The sequence below is a fragment of the Temnothorax curvispinosus genome, unplaced genomic scaffold (assembly GCF_003070985.1).
Source record: "Temnothorax curvispinosus isolate PA1 unplaced genomic scaffold, ASM307098v1 QBEX01004747.1, whole genome shotgun sequence".
Taxonomy (NCBI): domain Eukaryota; kingdom Metazoa; phylum Arthropoda; class Insecta; order Hymenoptera; family Formicidae; genus Temnothorax; species Temnothorax curvispinosus.
Window position 1 is genome coordinate 1,279,019 of NW_020214527.1, and position 22,983 is coordinate 1,302,001.

The 22,983-nt window shown below is 36.8% G+C and overlaps 1 protein-coding gene across 8 annotated transcripts in view; it reads left to right on the forward strand.

Moving 5' to 3' along the window:
• The window catches only part of LOC112453891 (TWiK family of potassium channels protein 18-like), a 241,727-nt gene that overhangs the window by 38,679 nt on the left and 180,065 nt on the right, over positions 1-22,983 (forward strand). For 3 of the 8 annotated variants that reach the window (XM_025014909.1, XM_025014905.1, XM_025014908.1), the window contains exons 1-2: positions 5,782-6,045; positions 8,146-8,534. The gene's annotated coding sequence lies outside the window, so the exon portion shown is untranslated. Of the gene's footprint in view, positions 1-5,781; positions 6,046-7,656; positions 7,722-8,145; positions 8,535-22,983 lie in introns of those variants that run through there. The other 5 variants (XM_025014902.1, XM_025014904.1, XM_025014903.1 and 2 more) reach the window with 5 other exon arrangements.

Below are 22,983 nucleotides of genomic sequence, written 5' to 3' on the forward strand. Positions count from 1 at the left end.
AGATTATTTGCGTGTATTATTACACATGTCCTCCGGGGCGAAGCCCGGGTAACCAGCTAGTATTTTATAAAAAGAACACATATTTTTAGGAATTGAAGAAAATTTTAGTAGAAAGTATCGAAAATATTAGATCTCTTGAAATAATTCTATAAAGTAATTTTGTTAAGCTCTGGTCATGTGACCAAAGTCAATCTTGGATTAGTAAATTAGACTGTAAATTTAATTAATTAAATGTATTGGAGCATATAGTTCTATATTGCTGTATATACAAGATGAAGGTAATTTGTTAATGCACAAAGGATCGTTAGGTTCTATTAAATTATCATAGGAAAATATATGTAGAGTGTACGTATACAAAGTATGTATACACTATTCATATAGAGATAAGCCCCTCACTTGTAACGGCTATCGCTAATTACTCGGAATATCAAGCGTATCGAGAGCTCGATTGAGTAGCTCGTCAACCATTGAGTATTCGAGTCTTGTCGGTACGATGCATCTGTCACGTTCATTGGTCGGTACATGTATAACAACCTACGTACACGGCCTCTACATTCGTGTTCGCTCATTGTTACTAGTTCAGGAAAATGTTGTTAGTGATCGTTTTTTACAACCGCGCAGCCGGAAAATTACTGCATTTCATAACTTTTGTGTTACATTCTTTTATCTATACGGTCATTAAACGCAAATATAACCAGCAATTGTTGCACTCATTTTCGCTACAAATTAAAGTATTAATTTAATATAATGCATGTATTAAAAAAGCCAAGGAATCTTTTGTTTAGTACGTAATAATACAGATGCAATAATACGATTATTATAATATATTGCGATATTAATATATATTGTCATTTATTCTTTATAATTTCATAAATTTTTGTTTTTATAGATGTTATTCTGTAAATTTGTATATTGATTGGAACAGCCTCTTGAATTTTTGTTTAATTCCCTATTATTTTCAGTTATGTCAGAAAAAGAGAGAGAGAGAGAGAGAGAGAGAGAGAGAGAGTGGGGCAGAGACCAATTTGAAATTGTCAATCTATCCAATTTTAAAAACGCATCACCTAGCAGCTTTCTCGTCAGTCATCCCTCTATCGTTTCTCATTCCGTGGGATCACGGGACTCACAAGAACGAGCTTTTAACGCGCGTCGTCAATCTATGAGGCGCGACAAATTCGGTTTTCTATCGCAGCGTTGGTCAATGTACTGGCTCAAATGCAGATGGAAAGCCGGCCAGTGGACAATTTTTTTTTGCACGCGCGTGAGAAGTTTCGTGACCATTTCCGCCGACGATCAGATATAGGGAGCAGGGTAATGACGGGAGGTCCAATCTGCATTCGTAATGACGAACGGGGGGAGGGTGACACAGTGTCTGACCTCGGTTTGCAAGGACATTGGCCATCTATTAACCCTCGGGGCCATACGTCCCTTCTCAGTCACGGGAACTATCCCTAGCTACTACCATCCCTTAAACGGTCGTTAACTAAAGCCATTCTCTATTACCCTTCCATTCGATACAAAATACGAGTATCCAGCTACAGGAATGCAAATTTTATAAAAACAGACAGTATTTCCCCAAAACGATTATCCCTGTAATTATAATTAAAAATGTATATATCTATGTATACTCTCATCACATTAACGAAATATTTTATACGCCATTGTCTTATTTAATATTTATGCAGGAATATGCATGTATATAGCGATACAATCGATAATTTTCACAAGGGAATTTAATGTCAAGTGGCGTTTAATATTTGCGAACCATTTCCAACGTTTCGTGCAGCAGAGCAAAGGTAAAATTTTTATCGTTGATTTCACGAAAAGAGCCGTCCATTGCCATCGCGAGAGTTCACCGCTAATCTCCGGCATTAACTAGTGTCCAATTGGAAACTGCTATAATCCAGTCCGCATCGCCGAATTTAATTCCCTTAACGAGGTCTTGCCAGTTGAGCGTTTCGCGTGCTTTGGCTGGAAAAGCCATATCTATTAATTATTATTCTTGCGGTTAAACTGAGTTTCCGCTGACGGGCCGTTTATAGCAAGCTTTCTCTATTTCTTTTATCACCTCTGTTGTATTACATTTCGAAAAGAAAACTCAGTTAGTTACGTGTGAGTTGTGTTAACATATTTTTGGTAGTCGAAATCAGTAACATTAACTTTTTGCTGCGTACACTCTCAGAAAAGAATTCTAGATACAATACTATTAGGATCGAAATAGGGCCAATCATATTTAGTATTGAAAGAAGAATATTTTAATCTTAAATAAAGGAATTCTTAAATTAGACTTCTAGAAAAAAGAATATTTTAATCTTAAATAGAGATATTCTTAAATCTAGAATAAAATAATCTTGATGCTATCCCTCTAATTTTCTCAGAATTATTCTAGATTCAAGAATTCCTCTATTTAAGATTAAAATATTCTTCTTTTAATACTAAATATGATTGGCCTTATTTTTCGATCCTAATAGTATTGTATCTAGAATTCTTTTCTGAGAGTGTATATTTTGACCAGTATTGCTTTAAACACGTTTACGCGTATACGGTATTATAGTTAAAATGATATATTTTTCTTTTGTTAAATGTACATCACGCTAATACTCATTTCACTAATTACGCTATAACAAACGTAAATGGAGTATACTAGAAAAGATATGGCAAAACCAATGTGGCAAAATCAATAGGGAAACAATTAATTAGAGATTGTTGATTACTTGCTTGTAATTTTACCGACTATTAGCTTATTTATAATTAAGGCTAATTGGAAAGCTTGTCGTTTTTCTGAATGTTACAATAATTGAATCAATGGTCTCGCGAATTAATAAATAAAAATACGTTATGTGACTCCGTTTTGCATGTGCAAACAACATATGCATTAAATGTAACTACATTCTCGTATTTCTCTTTTTGAAATATTTTACAAGAAGTAACAATTTACTTTGTTAATGGATATGGATATGTGATATGTATTATATCAATAGACGAATAGACTATACTAATTTAATTTAGAGTTGGAATTTTTCCAGATATTTTATTGAATTTATTTGAATATTTTGAAACTTCTATTATTGTTATAACTAAACCATTTAACTACACACACATATATATGAATATATATATTCATATTTTTGTATAATATTAAATAAGACAATGGCATATTAAATATTTCATTATTATGTAAGACAATATACATTTGTTGAAGCACGTACATGCGATTACATCAAATTGTAGTTATAAACAGCTTGCAAAATTAATGTATGCTTGTTAATTTTGTTTATTCTTAGTTTTGTTGATTTCACACTGTATTAACTGCAGCACAACTAAAAAGGGTATCTTTTATGAGCGCTCTTTCGCCGTACTTTTTACAACAAATCTTGACTTCTCGTATATAGACTGCTATAGCGTCAGATTTCTTCAGTAAGTGCTCTCAGGAAAAACGATGTTCAAGATGAAACGATAATAATCGAACGCGTTTCGCGAGAGGACCATTGGCTTTGAACGTAAAGATGTTATTCAATTGCGGAGAAGGATCCGCTCTATCAACCTATCTATCAACAATTAAATGGAACATTTTTCACGCGGACGTTTTCTCGCTTCGCCGAAGCTGGATCAGCTGGGATACCACTTGTCTGGCGCCAGCGTCACTCGGGGTAAATATTTGATGAGTAACTTTAGTATCACGGTTATACCGGTCCTGATGAGCGAAGCGCATCGCCGCCGGCCTCGGCCTCGTTCCGTCTCAAACGCACGTTCATGTGTTACTTTGTGAAATTAAAAGGCTTCAGATGGCCAATGTAATTTCCGAGGAAAAAGAAATAATAGAGATAGGAGCTCTATGTTGTGCTGCAAATTAATTCAACGTATTTTGCTGATGATTTGATCAAATTTTTTCACTAAAAAAGTAGAAAAAATTTTTATTTTGTTTTATTTTCTCTATTTGAAATAAAATTATTTATTTTATTTTTTCATTTATAATTCAACATATGTTGTTGAAATCAGCGAGAAATATAACCTGTCAAAGAAATTGCTTTAGTGCAATTTCTTATATAATTTATAAAAAGAATCTGAACATCGGGTTTTTACAAAACATTTTATAGAAAACAGCAGATTGTACATTCTTAAGTAAATCTCTATTTTAATTAGCGTGGAGCTTTCCACCGTCATGGTCAGTAGGTATTATCTGCTGTAGCAGGATTCTAGCGAACTTCAAAGTGCTGAGCAAAATTGTTGTAGGCTGAATGTGGGAAAAAGAACGGCATGCTCTCGTGGGCGGTGGATAGGTGTCTGAGCATTAAACATTCAAAGTGTGTTTCAATTTGTTCCGTGAAAGCGCGGGGGGACTTTGAAGCGTACAGGGGTTGCGTACTTTACTAGAATATGTTGCAACGTACTGATTGGAGGGATCAAAGCCTGTACAAACGGTCGGTATTTAATCATCCGACCACGGAAGAACGTATTCATCAACGGTTGAAGCTTCCGCCAATGCTTATTTGCTTCGTTTTACCCATACGTTCCCCGCAAATCCTCAACCGTATGTGGCTGTTAGTTCTAAATAAACTTAAATATTTATTCTGTTTTTCTTTTGCTGTTTTCTCGCTGTCAATCGCACCGGGCACACATCATCCCGCGGGATTAACTAAAAATTCATGGTAAAGGGTCGGATGATACCGTTCCGTTCGCTTTCGGCGTAAGCTTCTTTATTCTCGCTTTTGGTTGCTCGTGCTCCGCTATCACGATCAACTGGAAGGGTATCGACAATGAATTTTACGCACGAGGAAATCGCTCGTCCAAGCCGGCAGATTCGGTACTTGTGCACGGATGGAAATGAATTCGATTGGAGCGAGCCATCTTTTTTTTTGCTCTCACCTTTCGTCCCTCTACTCGCGGCATTCTTTTTTTTTTTACGAGGCGTAAAATACCGTCCACCGATCGCTGGTTGGCGCTAGTCGTAAATTGGTTACCGACCAATTGCCTGCTTGGTAGCATGCTTGGAGAATCGGAGCTTTTCGATGCTGCATGTGGATTCTAGCGGACACGTAAACGTTATCTCATTGTCGCTCCGCTTTATCGATCCGCCGGCAGTCTCCTTTTATTGCTGTGTGAAAAGTAAAAGCCCGTATCTTAAACGGATCGCGCAATATTGTAACGGAATGGCGACGAAATGGATTTAGAAAGAGTTCAAGATTTGAAGAGTTGAGTCATTTTCAGATATTCTATCACGGGTATTCTATTATATGTAAATAAAAGTTAACTGTTATAAACTACGCATACTCTGGTCATTTTGTAACACGCAGTTTGAAATATTTTTATAGTTACGGTTATAGAATTTTTTGTTTGCAAGCAATTTTCAAACAATTTCTGCCCCTTTTGGACGTTTCGCAGAAAAAAAGAATAGTTTAATAAAGCGAGGCGAAAATTAAATAAACTCATATGGAGCTTAATAATTTTTTATGAAGGACTTAATAGCATCCATCACTCTGTTATGAGTTATTTCTCGTTCGAAATTTTTCTTTTTTTTTCCAGATCTGCGCATATAGCGGATCCGCGCGCCATGCGAGAAAAAAAGCGAGAGCTTTGCACTCTTGATCAGGCATTATATTTCCACCGATTAATTATCTTGCAGCGATATGTCAAACCCCCCCGTTCATTGCTCTTCGTGCACCCTCGGCGTCAGTCGCTCACGATCGGTCAAGTTTGCTCCAGTCCGCAAGCGCCGAAAGGGCGGTGGGGCTTGCGAGCTTTCAAGCGCAGAGCTTCCGCTCACTCGTCCTTTTGCGTCGATCGCGAGCACTTCGCGGGTTCGCGAGTTCGCGGCAATGCGAGTATCTCTGACGAACGCGTGTGTATATCGTCGCGCGTGATGGCCGTGCAGCAATCGATTGATGCGCCTTTCCCGCGCGAATGACGAGTGAACGGTCGGGATCGATCGGGATCGCGAGATTGCCAGCGAACTTTTTGGAGCTCATCGATCGCCGCTGCGTTCTCTCGTAGCTACATCTTATTAGGATTCGTGGAACTGAGTGCCGAAGCGTTTTTGGGATTCGGGTTGGTTGGATTATTTTGACTACAGTGTCTTTTATAGCGAGATATGAGATAGTGAAAAACTCAAAAGTGCTTTGACCAATTGAGATTTCGTGCAAACGTAAAAGAGAAAGCTCAGATTTATCATATTTTATTATTCCAACCGTTTACAGGCTTAATATTTGAAATTCAACAAGGTCGAAGCTATTTGATTCTGCGGGGTTGATTTCTTGTTGTTAATTAATCATCCGGGATTAGAGGTCGTTGCTTCTAGAGCACGGCGAATACTGTGTGCAGTATATATGAAATTAACGAAGAATTAATCTTTTATAAGGATATTTGTCGTATTTTCAATTGTCGATTTAGAATTTATTTAAAATATATATATCTTTAATAAAATACTGAATTAATAGTTTATCCAGCGCATTAATTTCAGTTTAATTAGTCATATTAAACCGCATTTCGGAAATATTTTTAGTCGTTTCAATTATCAGAATATTAAATTTTAATATTTTATAAATTAATTAATCGATTTTTGGTAAGTTATTCAAAAGTATATTTTAATTAGTATTACATGGCAAGTAATTAATGAAAGTGGTAACTATATTTAAATTACTATAATAATCATAATTGAAATAAAATAATAGATTTCGTGTTAACGTGACTGTACTATTGAAAATACAGAACATATATGAAAAAGATCTATATTCTGAATAGGGCAAATTATAAAATAAAGTATTTATAACGCTTGCTATGTTCATCAGAAACTTTGAATTTTTTGACAAATTATTTAAACAGTTTTGTTAAGTTAAATTAAGAGAAAATTAATTTAACGAAACATTTTAATGAAAATGTTTTTCTCCCGACCATTTAATATTTAAAATTCTTTTAAAATATTTAATTTAAAGTAAAATATTCTTTGCTTTGCATGTATTTGTAATTTTTTTTTCTATTTTCTAATTGCGGAAATCCGAAGAAAATATTCTGAAAAATTCTGTTGTCTAATCTGGAAATAATATTTTTGACGCAGTTCATTATTACGAAAATTGAAATTTAATCCGTAGGTTAATGAGATATTTTACTAAAAAGGTCTTGCATTATTATCGCTGTACTATAGGACAAGGTAGTGGCATAAAATAATACAAGTGGACTGTTATTTGTTGCTATAATTTTTAAAGATCTGTTTGCGATAAATTATAAATATCACGATTATTTTCATACTTTTAACACTACAAATATATAATACGGGAAGAACTTCATCGCGGCGCGGCGCGAGATAAAATAACAACGTCCAACGCATCTCCCGTGTTTCATGTTGCGTAAACTGGACGTGTGTATCTACGAGTGACGATAAAATGCATGTTTATTAAACCAAATTCTCCATCATGAAAATGCGAAAAATCATATGGACACGCGTTGAGCATCGGCGAGGCGTTTTGCACGCACGATTTCACCTGTGTGCGACGCGTGCGGGCGAGACTCGTGAGCAGAGCCTACACGGCAATTGAATTTCGCAATGGCTCGATAATTCGCAATTAAACCGTCTACCCGACATTGTTACACAGTGAATGGGCTCGCGTGTAAGGGCGAAAGAGACCGCGACGGATAACCAATAAAAAGAGCTTGTGTTTATAGGTAGTTGGTAGTTGGAAGCTCAACGATTGTAATGGTTGATTATATGGGACGGTAATATTACAGAGGTAATCTGAATCCCTCAACGCGAACGTTACAACATGAACGGTGTCTTTGCGCAATATCGTGTTTCAATTTAAGAATATTTTTGATCAATGATGATCAATAAGATATATTCAGTTTACGTCTTATATCATTGGTATAAATTTATCTCGTTAGAAAAAATGCAAGAAAGCAACGCATATATTTGTAGCGAAGTAGATTCCGTTAGCCGGTATTGATTAATATTTTGCTTGTAGAACTTGGGTTACACGAGAGAGAGAAAGAGAAAGAGAGAGAGAGAGAGAGAGAGTGAGAGAGAGAGAGAGAGAGAGAGAATATTAATTTAGACATATAAACAAGGAGATAAAATCAATAACATAATCAACTCTATATAATGTAATATTATAATAGATATCTCGTGTTAAAATTTATGTATGTACTTGTATACAGGTTTTATAATCCCCATTCTAGGAACATTTAAAACAAATAGAAAAAATATATATACAATACATAAATATTCGAGGTTGATGCGTGGTTCTTATGTGCTATTAATGACAGACATTGAGGATGAATATTATATTATATAAAATATTATGACAGAATTATGGTGTTATGTGGAAATGAACGTGATAAATTTCGTCAACAAGACAGCGTGCTAGTGACATCGTGTTAGTGTAAAGTGCGTTGAGCTAATTTGCATACTGTTTCGTTTCTAGAATTGTTAATTGACGAAAACACGTCACCTTTTCAGACCTCAAGATAGTTTCGAGGCGGTGCTGCTAATAAAACTGCCAAGTGTATTCGTAATTGCTGCAACTCCGTTTGGACTTCGACAGTTGGTGAGTTTGTTTACGGCTAATGTAAAGATTGATTTTGCAATCTTATGATTTATTTATTATTTACAATTACGCACAATTGTTTACAATTAATATATTATAAAATATAACTTTTATAATAACACGGAACGAATTCTTCGAAACTTTATATGTCATATTGTGAAATACTGAATACTTTAGCTCTTACATAAAAATTTTTCTTATATATCAGCAAACGTATATATAAATGTCGTATTATATTTTCGGTATAATCATATTACGAAGAAGTAATTTATGATCTTGTTTATAAAGGAAATGTTTTTTATGCGTAAGAATATCTAATACTAAAGTGATGTTTTTTCAAGCATAAAATGTAGGTATGCAAAGAATTTTTACGGAAAATAATGATAGAAGCATAAGTAGTTATATAAGTAAATTCATATTTTAATCATCTTAACTTGATCTACTTTTCCCGTTGAATAATTTATATTAACTTGGCATATTTGTTGTACGTGAAAGAATATCAAAGAGAATATATAATTTATTAATATTTCTTTATAATAGTATCTTAATGTATTATTTCGTTTATTATAACAAGTCTAAGCTTGCAAGGACGAAATTCAGTTAACATATATGTGACAAAATTCTGGCTTTTATTGTTACGCACAGATATCCATAGCGAGCATGTACCTTCATGCATTGTTATTGAAATAGCAAGTATATATTAAATATAAGAAAGATATAAAGCTATAGGGGTATGATCTCGGAAAAAAACCAAAGTAAATAGAAAAAGTGACGAGCGCAGAATCGAGCTCGACGGTATTCGTCCCCAATCTCTTTTCCATTGATGTACGATGTGGCGAAACGGAATCTGAAAAAAGATCGACGGCTCGTACATCGATGTCAATTTGAAAAAAAATGCGTCCGTTCGGTGTCCAGTGAGGCATATAGGAAAACTTCATTTTTGGCGTATTTTTCGAAGATGTATTAACTCTGCAGCTACATTGTTTATCAGTCATACATCATTGTTTCGAAATCTTTTATAAATTTTTTGCATGGATTTTATATTTCAATATGGTATTGGTCGTTATTCAGCGAGAGAACAATATATAATTAATTAATAGAAGGCACGCAATGCAACAGAAATACAATGGGCTTTAGAATAGCAGCCATATGCGTGTGTTGTCCACCTGTGAAATATGTGATTAATCAAATTTAACCGTCGCGATAGTACCGCCGTTAAAGAATGCGCGAGAATAAGAGCCGTAATACAAGGCGTGATTCAAGAAAAGAAAGAAGTTAACACGGGCTTGGTATGTGCCAAGGCTATTTCGAAAGAGTTACTGGCGACGCTAATATCAGTAATACTAACCCCACAACCGTCGCGATATTTCGACCCTAAAGCTGCTGCAGCCGCATACTGGAAGCTGTCCAACGGATATACCTTACGGCATCCATTCTACCGTTTCCTGAAAATAGGGCGATGTTAAAGAGGCCTAGATTCCAAAGATTTACAATACTGCTTAAACGCGCGAGTGCGCTCCAACAATGCGGGGAAATTTATGAAAACTCGTGAAGGCTGTTGATTGGAAGAAATTATATATTTTTCGAGATTATTTTATTTAGGTACATGAGATCTGTATGAAATTAACATTTATGTGAAATAATTCGCTTTATATTTAAATTACCTTTATGCATTATACAATGCAAGATCGAAATTAATGTAGAGATATCATATTTATTTTTAAAAATATGCGTTTATCGAAATTGGGCGGGGCATGTACCGTGATTCTTGGGATATCGATAACATTTAAATACCAGTTATTGCTCGGCGGTTATACGTGTATATACACACACACATATATAGTATACACACATAATGTGTATATATATATATATATATATATATATATGTATATGCACACACTATTACAAAGTACGTAGTGTAATAGCTGTCCCGCGGCTTTCCGACGAGCAAGAGGACGAAAGCCCCTTGATTTAATTTTACTGGATTCTCTTGCGCCCCGCGTGGACAGGACCACACAAGAGAGGGTACTGAAATTCTCCGGTGACACCGGGCCAATTTCCAGAAGGGTTCGCCGAGTGGACGACAAACATGCGCTTTTGAATTTCCACGCCGTTCCGTACGACGGAGAATGGCGTCGGCAAGCACGACCACGAAGTGCTTTGCTCTTCAGATTTGAACTTTCCGAATATAGCATAGCCTATTTCCGCCGTGTCTGGAATTTAACTCCGATTATCGTACGATTCCAATGCAGCTCTGATATACCAACGCTATATTAGGATAATATAATTTTCGAGTCGCTTATTATTAATAAGAAATATTTCGAATACGCCGTTCTATTTGCACCTTTCTGATATTTATTTGAGAGTAACTGCAAGTGTGTATAATTACTGAAACGAATACTAATTATTATTGAAAAGAACAAAAGATTTAAGATCAAATTCTGTATGAAAAAAATATTGATTGATAGATATATGTTCATTCTTGGTAGAAGATGAATAATTAAGATACATATATCTTTTATATTTGGATTTTGTAGCAATTAAAGGATGTGTTTTTTATGCGAAATATAAGCTTCCGCTTATACAGTAATATTTCCTGCGTAAGTAATTGCTTTACGTAATATAACGAGCCCATCTGTTGAAATTTCGTTTGTAAATTTTAATTCTCTAGGAAATGGAAATGCAATCCGAGATATGTTTGGATTTCAGCTATGCGTAAACAGTATGCATATATATATATATGAAACGGTCGCATAAACTTTGTTTATTACCCGTAGGGAATGCGAGAATCGCAAGATCGAATGTCAATTTAGCTGACAGATATTTCAGAAACAATTATGAAGTCCCATAAATATCAATCTAATGACGTGCGCACGTGTGGCACGCATATTTCTCGCGTTTGGAGAGCTTCGGAAAGTGAATCAGATTTCCGGAGAAGTTCTCGGGTAGAGACGCATATAATGCCGCGTCTCTCACGCACGCAACCATATCCGAGCAAGGATGCCGTGGTAGCACAAGAATACTGGGGTGACGTGGGATAGAGACTTTTAATATAAAATACCAGATGTCCCGACTTTCCGGATCCTAAATCTATGGGTCTCCCAACAGGAGTGAAAATATTGATGCCGCTTTCAAATTTACCACATGGCGCGTTTCCCTCCATCATCGAATCACCACCGCGCGCGTGAATATTTTCAGTCGCCGCGAGTCATGCTTATTTTGCGATTTTCAGATTTTTGCGTCGAAACTGCTGCCTAATGTGTACATTGCATGTGAGAGAAATATTAAGTCGTTCAAAACACGAACAGACCCAATGAACGTTTAGAAAAATAGGATTGGATAAGCAGTATTTGAATCATCGCAGAAAAAAATAGATTTATATGTATGTATGTGTATGTGTGTGAGTAAATTTATTCTTTATTCCAATACAAGCGATAAGTAATATGTACTCTTTTGGAGAGCAATACTTACGTATACATTGTAGTAGCGAAAAAATTTTGTGTTCAAGAGCTTAAGTATTAAAGCGATATTTTATTCAGTTCAATCCAGCTAACCGCCCCGCGGACCCTCTTCGCCAGTTCTGTCGCAAGAATGACTTTTGGAGTAAGCCTTTGTAGGACTTTAGAAGGCCTGCTATCTTTATTCCCCTCCGTCACACACTCTTAGGGACACGTCCGCGCCGCGACAGATCTGAATTACCAATGAGCATTCCGATCACGTTGTCCCGAGCGAGCTGTTCGCGCGGAATAAGGGAGCGTCGTGAAACGAGGAGGTCAAAACAAAGAGGACAAGCAAAAAAAAAAGGCACGGTTAAAAAAGATAATTCGCGTAAGAGCACGAGTTAATTTGATTGGTGAACGCGTATCGTGCAGCTATGTACATCTATCCATTTTTTAAACGGACTTTTTTTCGGACGAGTGACCGAAACACACGTGAGCGTGTGTTTGACCACGTAAAATATTTCGTAAAACTGTTTGTAGAGAATCTCGTGACCAAACTTTCGAGTAATGGTCAATACATGTGAAAAAAATGGCTGATACGTGTGATTCTGTTTGATCGTACGTCGGATGTTATCGGTGAAATGTATGTAGAAAATATAAAAGTTGCACGCAGTTATCCACAATTTTGTGACAAACAAAATAATTTACTATCTATACCGTTTTCACAGGCAGGAACTAACGTGGAATATTCAGAAGATCGTTTGCATTCAAATACTTACTATCAGTGCCGTCTTGATTCGATAAATATTGCACGAAAAACACAAGCATGAAATATGTTTCTAAATATAATTTTTATAAGATGACGCAAACACACATAGACATGCATACGTGAATTATTTACGACGGGATGGATGTTTGCCGAGGAGCGGGAAGAAGAGACGGCTTTTCTTTATCGTGTCCTTATTTTCGCCATCCTTGCGTCAGAATGTGCACCTGCTTACCTATCACGATATTCCTCCGCCTCTCATTCCTCCTTTCGTAGCCGTTCACGGAAGCCTACTTCTCACGGATAAAAATCAATGGCGCATTTTCGCGCATCTCCGCACACGAGGCACGTCGGCATAGAAGGCACTTTTCACACGAAACACTTCGAACTCGTAGAATCCCATAAGGCGCTTAACTTCCCGACTTTCATCGCTATTCCATGGCGAGGCATCACTTTTTCCTTCTAACCTCCCTTCCGTTTATCTGCGAGAGAACTGTCTACTGCCGGAACATTTACCTGAAGATTTTTACAATTCGTCTTCACACGTGTCTAAAGCTTTTTAGTACCTTTCAAGGAATCTGTGGCCGAAACACTTTACGGTATTTCTGACGATGTTAGCTATTGTTTGTCAACAGCTGCTTTTTGATCAGCTATGTATTTGAAACACGAAAAGTAAACTGCGACTGTATTATTTTAAGTTGTTCTACCGTTATTTGTTGCTAGATGAGGGGGGAGGGACACGTGAACTATAATAGAAAAATCTATATATATTTTGGCGAATTTTTTGATCTGCCGTTTTTGTTTTACCTTATGCTATGCGAATTTGCAGTGATAATATTTTTTCCTCCCGAAAAGGTTGCTCAGGATGCGGATTAAATTCCAGAAAGTTTCCAAGTCCACCGCGTGGCCACGACGGCGGCTTTCGCACGCGTTTGTCGGGAAAGCTGACCGGCGGCAAATTTAATTAAAAAAGTGCAAGCGTGCAATTTTTTTAAAATTTTCTGTTGGCGAGCATTCCACCCCCGGCAGAAGAGTATATTTGTTCGCTCGTCAAATGATTCTCCGGAAAGACGGGCGTTCACATTCACTTGTTTTCCCGTTTTTCCTACTTTTTCGTGCTGTCAGTTATTGGGATCTTGCGACTCGAAAACTCGTAACGGAGATTTAGTTCCGTGGATCAGGACCTTGGTAGTTTCTTGAAGTGATTCATTACTGCTTCTTAACTTTAATAGGAGTTAAGTTTTCGAATCGCGCTATCATGTGACGATAGAGAACAATTTCTTCTTCTTATCGCTTTCAATGTTCAAAGATAGATTGTAAAAATCATTTTATTTAAACATTTTTACACATTTCTATTTTAATATAATCATAAATTGTTTGGCTCTGTTCTTGCATTTATTTCTCATCGATAGGCGATTAACGATATGCATAAAATTCAGTCTTCACGAAAGGTAAAATTCAGTCTCGAATTCAATTATCACTAATGAACATTGCAATCGAATTTACGATTCGTTAACGTTTATTCTCTTTTCATGTAATTACCGTACACATGGAATCACTAATATCTTTTTAAAAATGCTTCTGTTAGATGAATATATTAAGGTATTAAGGAAATCTTTAAAATGTAATTAAACATTATAAAATATTCTACATTGTTAAATGATATTTTTAAAAAAGTTTATATAGTAAATTTAGTCATTCCACTTTACTTGTGTTACAAAGTAACTTTCCATCTTATTACATGCAAATAAAATAATCTACCTTCGTACAAATCGTGTATTATAGTCAAATTATTTTTATTAAATACATCACATTCACAGAAAAAATTATTAATGAAACTACTATGTTATATGTTGGTTCTATACACGCGCGTTTATTCTAGTCGTAAACTGGCAGAATACGAGCACTTCATATTCTCAGCGCGTCGCATCGGGAAAATTGAGTACGCTTTTGAATTGTAAGAAATGAAATCGAATATCTAATGTAGTCTGCGTCTTTTGCGCATATCTTAGAGAGCAAAAGATAACTCTTTTTAAAATTCAGTAGGTGTTATTTTGCACGTTAGGGTTTTTCAATAATATTGTTTTTTAGTTATGCTATTAGCCGGTGTAAAATGAAAAATATTTATTCAAGTAAACTGGTATATTTAACTTGACTCGTTAATTTTAGTTAGTTTTCATTGCTTTTCTATGTATGATCAATCATTTTGTATTGATGTACACGACCACATTTTTAAATATTTTTTTATACTTGTTAGCTTCTTTTTGTACTTGGTTACGTTGAAAACACCGACAAAGATTTTGCCGCAACAATAGTTTCACCGATATTATTTCATCAACACTGAGTTCGATCGATACCGAGTTTGAACAACAATATGTATTCATACATATTCATAGATTTTGTGCATCATAAAAAGTATTTTTTTTTTAAGATTTAAGAGCAAAATTTCTGCAGAAAAAGTGAAATTATTCTATCGTATAGATAATGAATTTATTGCTTGTTTAATCAGATTTTTACAATACTAACGTATACATTAAAGTAACTCTTCTAGTAATTGAATGAAAACATTGGGTGAAAATATACTGTCTATGACAAAAGTCGGTGAATATGTATATGACGGTGAATGCATATCGTCAAATTCGGGCAGTGTTGGGCAAAATAATTTTGGTGAAAACATTGTCGGAGAGAACCTTTGTCGGTGATTCAATATAATCTCTTTGTACCATACAATATTATTATCAGATACCAACGTAAGCTCGGCTTTTGTTAAATTCTGAGTCTCGGTGCACGGCGTATTCATCTAAGATCTGGTAATCCTCTTCACGGCAGGTACATATCTTGGGACTGCGCGAAAATAAATTCCTCGCCGCAACGACGAGGGCATAGGGGTTCGTTGCAAAGGACTGCAGCGAGAGAGGTGCAGCCTTTATAGATGCGCCGCAGAATCTTCTCTCAATTTCTGTGAGTTATCCAGCGATAGGATTGTCTCGTGCTCGGACTGCCTCAGTGTATTCCGGAAACTTTTATTTGTTTATCCGCGCCACAAAAGCCGCGCGCGGTTCGTTCTCGAGGAATATTATTAAAGCTGCCGCTCGTGTTTGACTTCGAATGGCGGCGAATTGAAGAGCTCAGTGCCCGGAAACTTTATTTGTATGCCGGACGTATTTCGGAGCAACGCGATACGCAATGCCGCCGAATGAGTGCGGAACAAACTGTACGGATTGGCAACTGGGTTAGGTACACTTACGCAATAACGACCCGCAGCATACGATTGCGTTCGTGTATATTACGAGGTCCGACAATGAAGTTTGTTATGGTACAATTGTTACGTACCTTATTACTAATTATCACTGTGGTCAAGTAGTCTTCTTAGGAAGCTATACACCGAGCTATATACCAGCGCCTTGTCCACCCTCGTAGTTATTCTTTGTGTTATTCTTAATTTCATTAACATCAAAGTGTTTTTTTAATGTTTTTTTATTGGGAATAAGAAAAAGTTACACGGGGCTCGATTCGGTGTGGCTTTTATTCCCACAGATAAAGGAAACATTGAAAGTAGAACGCACTTTGATGACTTTAATGACATTAAATTTAGAGTAACACGACGGATCTGAAGGCCATTTCATAACACAGTTCCAAAACTGCTTTGAAGGGTGGACAAAGCATCGGTGTGTAGCTTCCCAAGGCGACCACTTTGAACCACAGTGATAATCAGTAATAAGGTATGTAGCAATCGGACCGTGACGAGTTCGCGAACTTTATTGTCAGACTTCGTGTCATACGTTTGCTTTAAGTTGGTTATTCCTGATATGTGCACACGTGTATAGTATCAGTCGTGTCGTGTATAGTTACGTTACGCTGGTAATGTCGTCCAATATTGACAGTCGTATCACTGAAACGGCGGCTCATTAGAAGTTTGTAATGGATGACGGTTTAGTCGAATTTCGCATCATCCTCTTATATGCACGCGATCCGTAATGTAAGTTCTACGACTTCTCCCGGCGCGTTCGTGCGACTGACGAGATTTGATTTAATCTTTCGAAACTTTCCGTTTTACCCTTATACAGTTCACTTATTAACGAATAATGATATGTGTGGTCGCAGTTTTCTTATTTTTAGGAAATTTCGTTTCGCGCCGTACGCGAACAGTATAATAAAAGTCGCAAGCTATACAATGAACGAAAATACTTGCAGTCGCGTGTGCGAACGGAATGTTTTGTGGCTCTGTTTACGTCTAGATAGAGAACTTTTCAATTACGCCGTGCCGCACACGTAGGTTCTCGTAACTTTATTACGGCCCGACCGCAATTTTAGCGGGTGTTCTAAAGCAGAGCGATATACGCGCATGATTTTGCGTTAGTCGCATTGCAGCGGCATCGAAATTGCATCCACGCGTACGGTGTCTCTCATTACGCGCTAATGTACTTTTCAATGGCGATTACGCTTATCTTCGCGTAATCGTACTCAATAAATAGCGGATCTAATGGCATTGGACGATCGAAATTTGTTAAACATACACTGTCAGTGATCTGCTTGCAAATGATGTTGATCTTTACTATTGCTCATTAATGTCTGAGAAATCAATATGTTTTATTTGCACTTTATTCGCGTGGAAATAATTACTCTATTGAATGTTGACTTTGGAAAGACAACGGAAACATATCTAAAATTTGTTTTAGTTATACAGCTAATCCGCGAAATATAACTAACAATTTTTTAGAGCGTTCAAATTGGCTCCGACTGGAGTCTATTTTTGAATATAGCCTAGCAAACTTGAAGAGTCCTTGCGGACAATCAAGGGCTTGCCAACCTCAAACTGAAAAGAGAGGTGGAGTCAAAGAAGCCTTCCTCTTTGCGCACTCGGCACAATTTTTCCGATTCCACGTCCCAGCGATTCTCAACTCTTCTCCTATTCCTGCCGTCTTTTACTCTTTGTTGGAGCATTCATGCGAGAGAAATTTCTTTCTATGCCTGATGCATCCAGAAAACGTGGTGTATTGTTAACTTTTCTGTTCCTTAAAGGTCGATAAGTTTATTCGCATGCTCTTCGTGGTTTCATTGTTGCTCGTAAAATGTTCGATCCAAGAATACCATGCTTACGGTATCAGCCAATTATGACAAAGATTTAGAAAGATATATCTGATAGTTTATTTTGTGATAAATTTTATTTAAATTTTTTCTTAACTATTTTCTCTTAATAATATTTTCTATATTTTAAAATTTTGCTATGAGTATCAACAAACAAAGTCTGTTTCTCATTATTCGTATACATGAAGAAAAATTTTGAAGAATTTGCATAAATGTACGTTGAGAACAGTATTCTAATATTATATGCTGCTTTAGCACTTAAAAGGCCGCCGGGAAGGATTGATTCTTAGCTCGTGATTAATTTGGATGATAAAGTTATCGATAGGATTCCTATTTCTCTGTCACGCCCATCCGTCTCCATTTCGATTTCTGTTCGTGACTGTCGATTGCCCTTCGTAAACCTCCATCGCCGACATCGCGGCTACCCTCGAACCACCACGAAATGTACACGTCTGCGAAGCAAATTCCAGATTACCGTTGGCTTCGGATAACATTTACATACAGCATACATTTACCGTTGCATACCGGCGGTTACCGGATCCTTTCCCGTAGCGGGGGCTGCTAGCGATACTTCGTACAGAAAAACGGTTGAGGGAAAGAAGAACGTGCAGGGAGAGGAAGAACGAGGTTGGCGAATCGCGTAGCTCGCTCGCCATTAGGAAGAGCGACTGACGACGATAAAAATGGAGGAATTTTTATTGCCACGATAAATGCGGACTCTTACCTTCCTTCGTGCTTGCGTTATAGTGTATACGTTAACAGTTTTTTCAGTCGTTGTCTCTATTTGAGCGTATACTTATTCGAAGTTTCAGTTAATGAAAGACAATCGTGCGATTAATAATAAATGGCGAACGATTCGACGAAGCATTGTAGTAAAAATCATTTTGGAATTTCCAGTTTTTCAATGGCAAAGACATAATTCTTGATGATGACGTTCTGTAGATGGGATGAGGTTATTAGTACCTAAAAGTTGAAAGTGGCAGGTAACGATTCCGCGGCGTTATCGCGAGGATTAACCAGGAAGGGAAGTTTGTCGAGGCAGTTAAAAGTTAGATGCTGCGGGCGGAAGGACGTTATATAGCATGGACGCTACGGAGGAACTATAAAATCTCGCGAGATGCTAACAGTGGCATGATTTATCTCGGAACGATTTTGAGCTCGCTTTATTTCATTGGTAATGGTGATAGGCACGTGTTCCGAAATAACTTGGTTTGAGGAAAATGTAAAAAAGTATCACTGTTTCAGTGTATATTTCATAATTTATTCTTTTTTTTTTTAACTACATTTAATTATACCTTTTTTGTTTATTTTGTCGGGAATTATATAGGTGTTAGAACTTACTTGAGTTTGCAATTTGATTCTCCGTAATGTTCTGAATTCTTGAACTATCGATTGTGAAATATATTCTGTACAGCTGCGTGTTACATTTGAAAGGTTAATGAAAGTTCCCCTTATTCAGCACGATGGGGTGTACGCGAACGCGATGCGTCCGGAGCAGAGAATCGAACTTCGTGATAACGCGAAACATTCCAGTGCCTTGAACAGCCCGGAGGGTAGATTGGATGCGAAATAGCGAAACGTGGCGCGGCGAAGTCTCCGTTTCGCGGTATATATTCCTTCCAACCCTTTAGTCGCGTCTTTCGTCGCAGTATATGCATTTGCATTTGAAATCGAGATGAGCCGACGAATAAAAGGCCGTCTCGTTTTGGTACCAGCTCGAAACATCCGTTTTCTTGCATAGCATAATGCGAGAAAGAGATGGAAGGAAGATGTGAAGAGAGAGAGAAAGAGAGGAAGAGAGAGAAAGGGGAGAAAGGGAGGGAGCAGGGAGAGAAAGGAAGAGAGAAAGACTATGTAGGGTGAAAACGTGGAGAGCTTTTCGACTATACGCCGTTCAGGAATTCGCCGAGATCTTCGCAGAGCAGACCTACGGAGACGCATCAGGGTGTAAGAGAGCCCAAAAGAGAGGGTGATAGCGAAGCAGACGTGGACGCTTTTCATTGTTTGGCGTCGGAATGGATGCGAGCTTGATGGAATACAAAATAGAGACGTGACCTACCTCGATGGAGGAAGACGATAGTGCTAGATGGTAGTTGCAGAAAAGGGGAGCGGGAGAAAGAAAGATACTATAAAGCGGCGGAGGGAGTTGAAGAGGATAAAGGATGCAGGATCAAAGCGCGGCAGGAGACTATATACATATGTATATACGGGAACGATGGACATTTATTAATGTTCTAGGCGACCACGGTCATATACCATGTAAAATGAGATATACACGACGTGCAAGCGAGAGACATGTGAATTTGTAAATTGGATGTTACTTGTTTATAAATTTGTTCGTGTATACAATTTAGATCAGCATGCGATTAAGCTCGATAAAAACTGCGTATGATTATTATTAGCAAGAATATTTAAGAAAAAAAGATAAAGAATTTTTGTGACAAAAATAGAACAAGTTGTGTTACATATGCGTTGTGTATGTACGCCTGTGATATAGATGATTGAGAATAGATAGAACATAGATATCAAATCGGAAGCAAACTTATTTTCAAGTTTTACAGAAAAAGTTATGCTACGCCGAGAAATTCGCTTTATTACGAATAGATATTGGGCTTCGTATGGTGATTGCGACATCTCTAAGAAATAAGAGAAAAAGCTATATAAAATGTAGCGGAAAAAGAAGAAATAAAAAGAGAAGAAGAAGAAGAAAAAGAAGGAACGAAGGCGTGGAGGGTGAAAATAAATAAGGGAGTGCAGCCAATGCTATCGGCGTTCGCAAGGGACAAAGTACTTCATAAGACGAAAGGCAGCGAGGGGAGGATGCGAGAAAAGAAAAGAGTAGTTGGTGTATGGAAGCCCTTCCTATCTATTGTTCGAACTGCAAGAGTATCTAATGGCGCGAAGTTCCGTCAGTGCTTGCCTCGAGCTAAAGTTTTATCGTCTACTATCGACTTCGACGCCAATTTTTGAGCCGCCAGTGCTTCGCTTTGCGTGTTGCAACATCGTCTGCTTCTTTACCACTTCACGATGCTTCTAAGTTCGTCAGCCTTTGACTTATTCTTACTAAGCTTTAATCCATATACTTTTAACGTCGTTTATTTCACATCAGTTTTAAATAAGTTTAGTACTTTGAAGTGTAATTGCCTCAGCAATAGACACATTTTATAGATAATAATAATGTAGAAATTTTGCAAATATTTCAAATCATTTATAAGATGATTAATTTTTATTAATGTCATTATGTTGAGGAAATAAAACATTATTCTGCAATAAAACATAATATGCAGAATGTTTTACATTTTTTGCATATTTTTATATAAGATATTGAAATTAATAGGAAGTAAATAATAAATGTAATAAAAATAAAAAATAGATATAAAAACGAAAAATAATAGATATAACGAAATTTATATATATGATTTAAAAATTATTATATAATGTCGAGCCGAACATTTTGAAATATCACGGTTTGTTTTCGTAGATCAGACACAGTAACAATTTTAACGAAAAATGAAGTCTATCGTGAAATATATGAAAACTCTATTTACGTTGTAAATTGAAAGTTAAATATACTTTAGCATGCAATCGCATTGGTTTCTAAGAACGGCTATAAAAATTTCAGTCGTATATCGTGCCGTCATATAACTGCATTCGACACGCGAAGAATTGCATCGTCATGAACGAAATCAGCTTTACTTCTCTCTGCAACTAGTCGTTAAATATTTTTATATCGTTCTTTATATCGTGCGTTTAATCGTGTTATATAGCCGTTTATTCAGCTTGCACTGGAACATTGCCGTTAGTAATGACTGTTTACCTTACTTCTCATGTGGAGTTACAATATTATTTTTTGTAATTATTGGATATTTATTATTTATTAATATTCTTCTTCAACCTTTTATATGATCGATAACACGGATATATCGCTATCCATGAAAATAGCTTCGATATAAAATGCGTTTGCAAAGAAGAGAATTAATCCTTTGATGTTATTAATCTTTTTATTTTTACTTAATTCATTTTTAACAGTGAGCTTGTTTATCTGATTTGTAGCTATAAATAGAATTCTCACGATTAAATCATCGACAATACTAGCTTTGTAAGACCCAGCTTGTGGCTCTATCACGACCGCTTTATCTGCATATTAATCCCGAAAAGGAAGCATAATTATACTCGCTGAAACTATTACTACGATTCGTGCTTGCTTCGAAGTTTCGAGCCGTTGAGGACGAAAGTCTAACTATACTCTGTCTCCTTCTCCTCCTCACCTCTTGTATATAATATATGCATTTGTATATGTGCGAATACGCGTGCACTTATATAAGCGAGTACAGAGCTTTCAGGATCTCCCGCTGACAAATTGTTACCGCGACGGTGCTTGTGGTTTCAGGGTAACGAAATACATAATTCAGATGCGACTGTACCTCGTGGTAAGTCGACTCGGCTATTGTCGAAATGTCCAGCGCAGCTATCAGAATTTTGCATCAAGAATGTCGTAAATGATTCTTAATTCCCCTGTTAGAAAACAGCTTATCTGAATATTTTTAATTATGCAAATTTGATAGAATTGATAAAACTTTTTATTTTTTAAATTGTAAAAGTTTAATTTGCATTGGAAAGAGAATGTAAATAGCTGCCAAATACGACGCGAAAAATACTGGACGCGAGCTTACTGGACCCCAGAATTTTCCTCAAAAAGAGAAAAAAATTAATTGGCGCAAACTTAAATGTGAGCCAAATTTAGAAAAACACGAGGAATCGAGTACCGAGATTCCTGGTAAAATAGACGTAGAAGAATATCACGCTTCCCGCGAGATTCTCACGCGGGAGAAATTTCTTTTTATTCCAACAGTCATTCCTGTAACGTCGGTTCGCAAATTATTTCCCGACGATCAGCCTCCCGAATGTAGCACGTGTGTGGAAAATGCTTGGAGCGTTCGCGGAAAGACGTAGGACGAGCTGGAATGTTTCCGAGGCTACCTCATCCATGGAATTTTCGGAGGCTTTCCAGAGGACACGTTCGAGCTTACTCGCTTTATCCCTTCATCCTGACTCGCTAAATTATTCAATTCATTTCTGCGGAGCTTCCAACTAACTCGAATACCGTCTATCTCGCACCCGCTTCTCTCTCTCTCTCTCTCTCTCTCTCTCT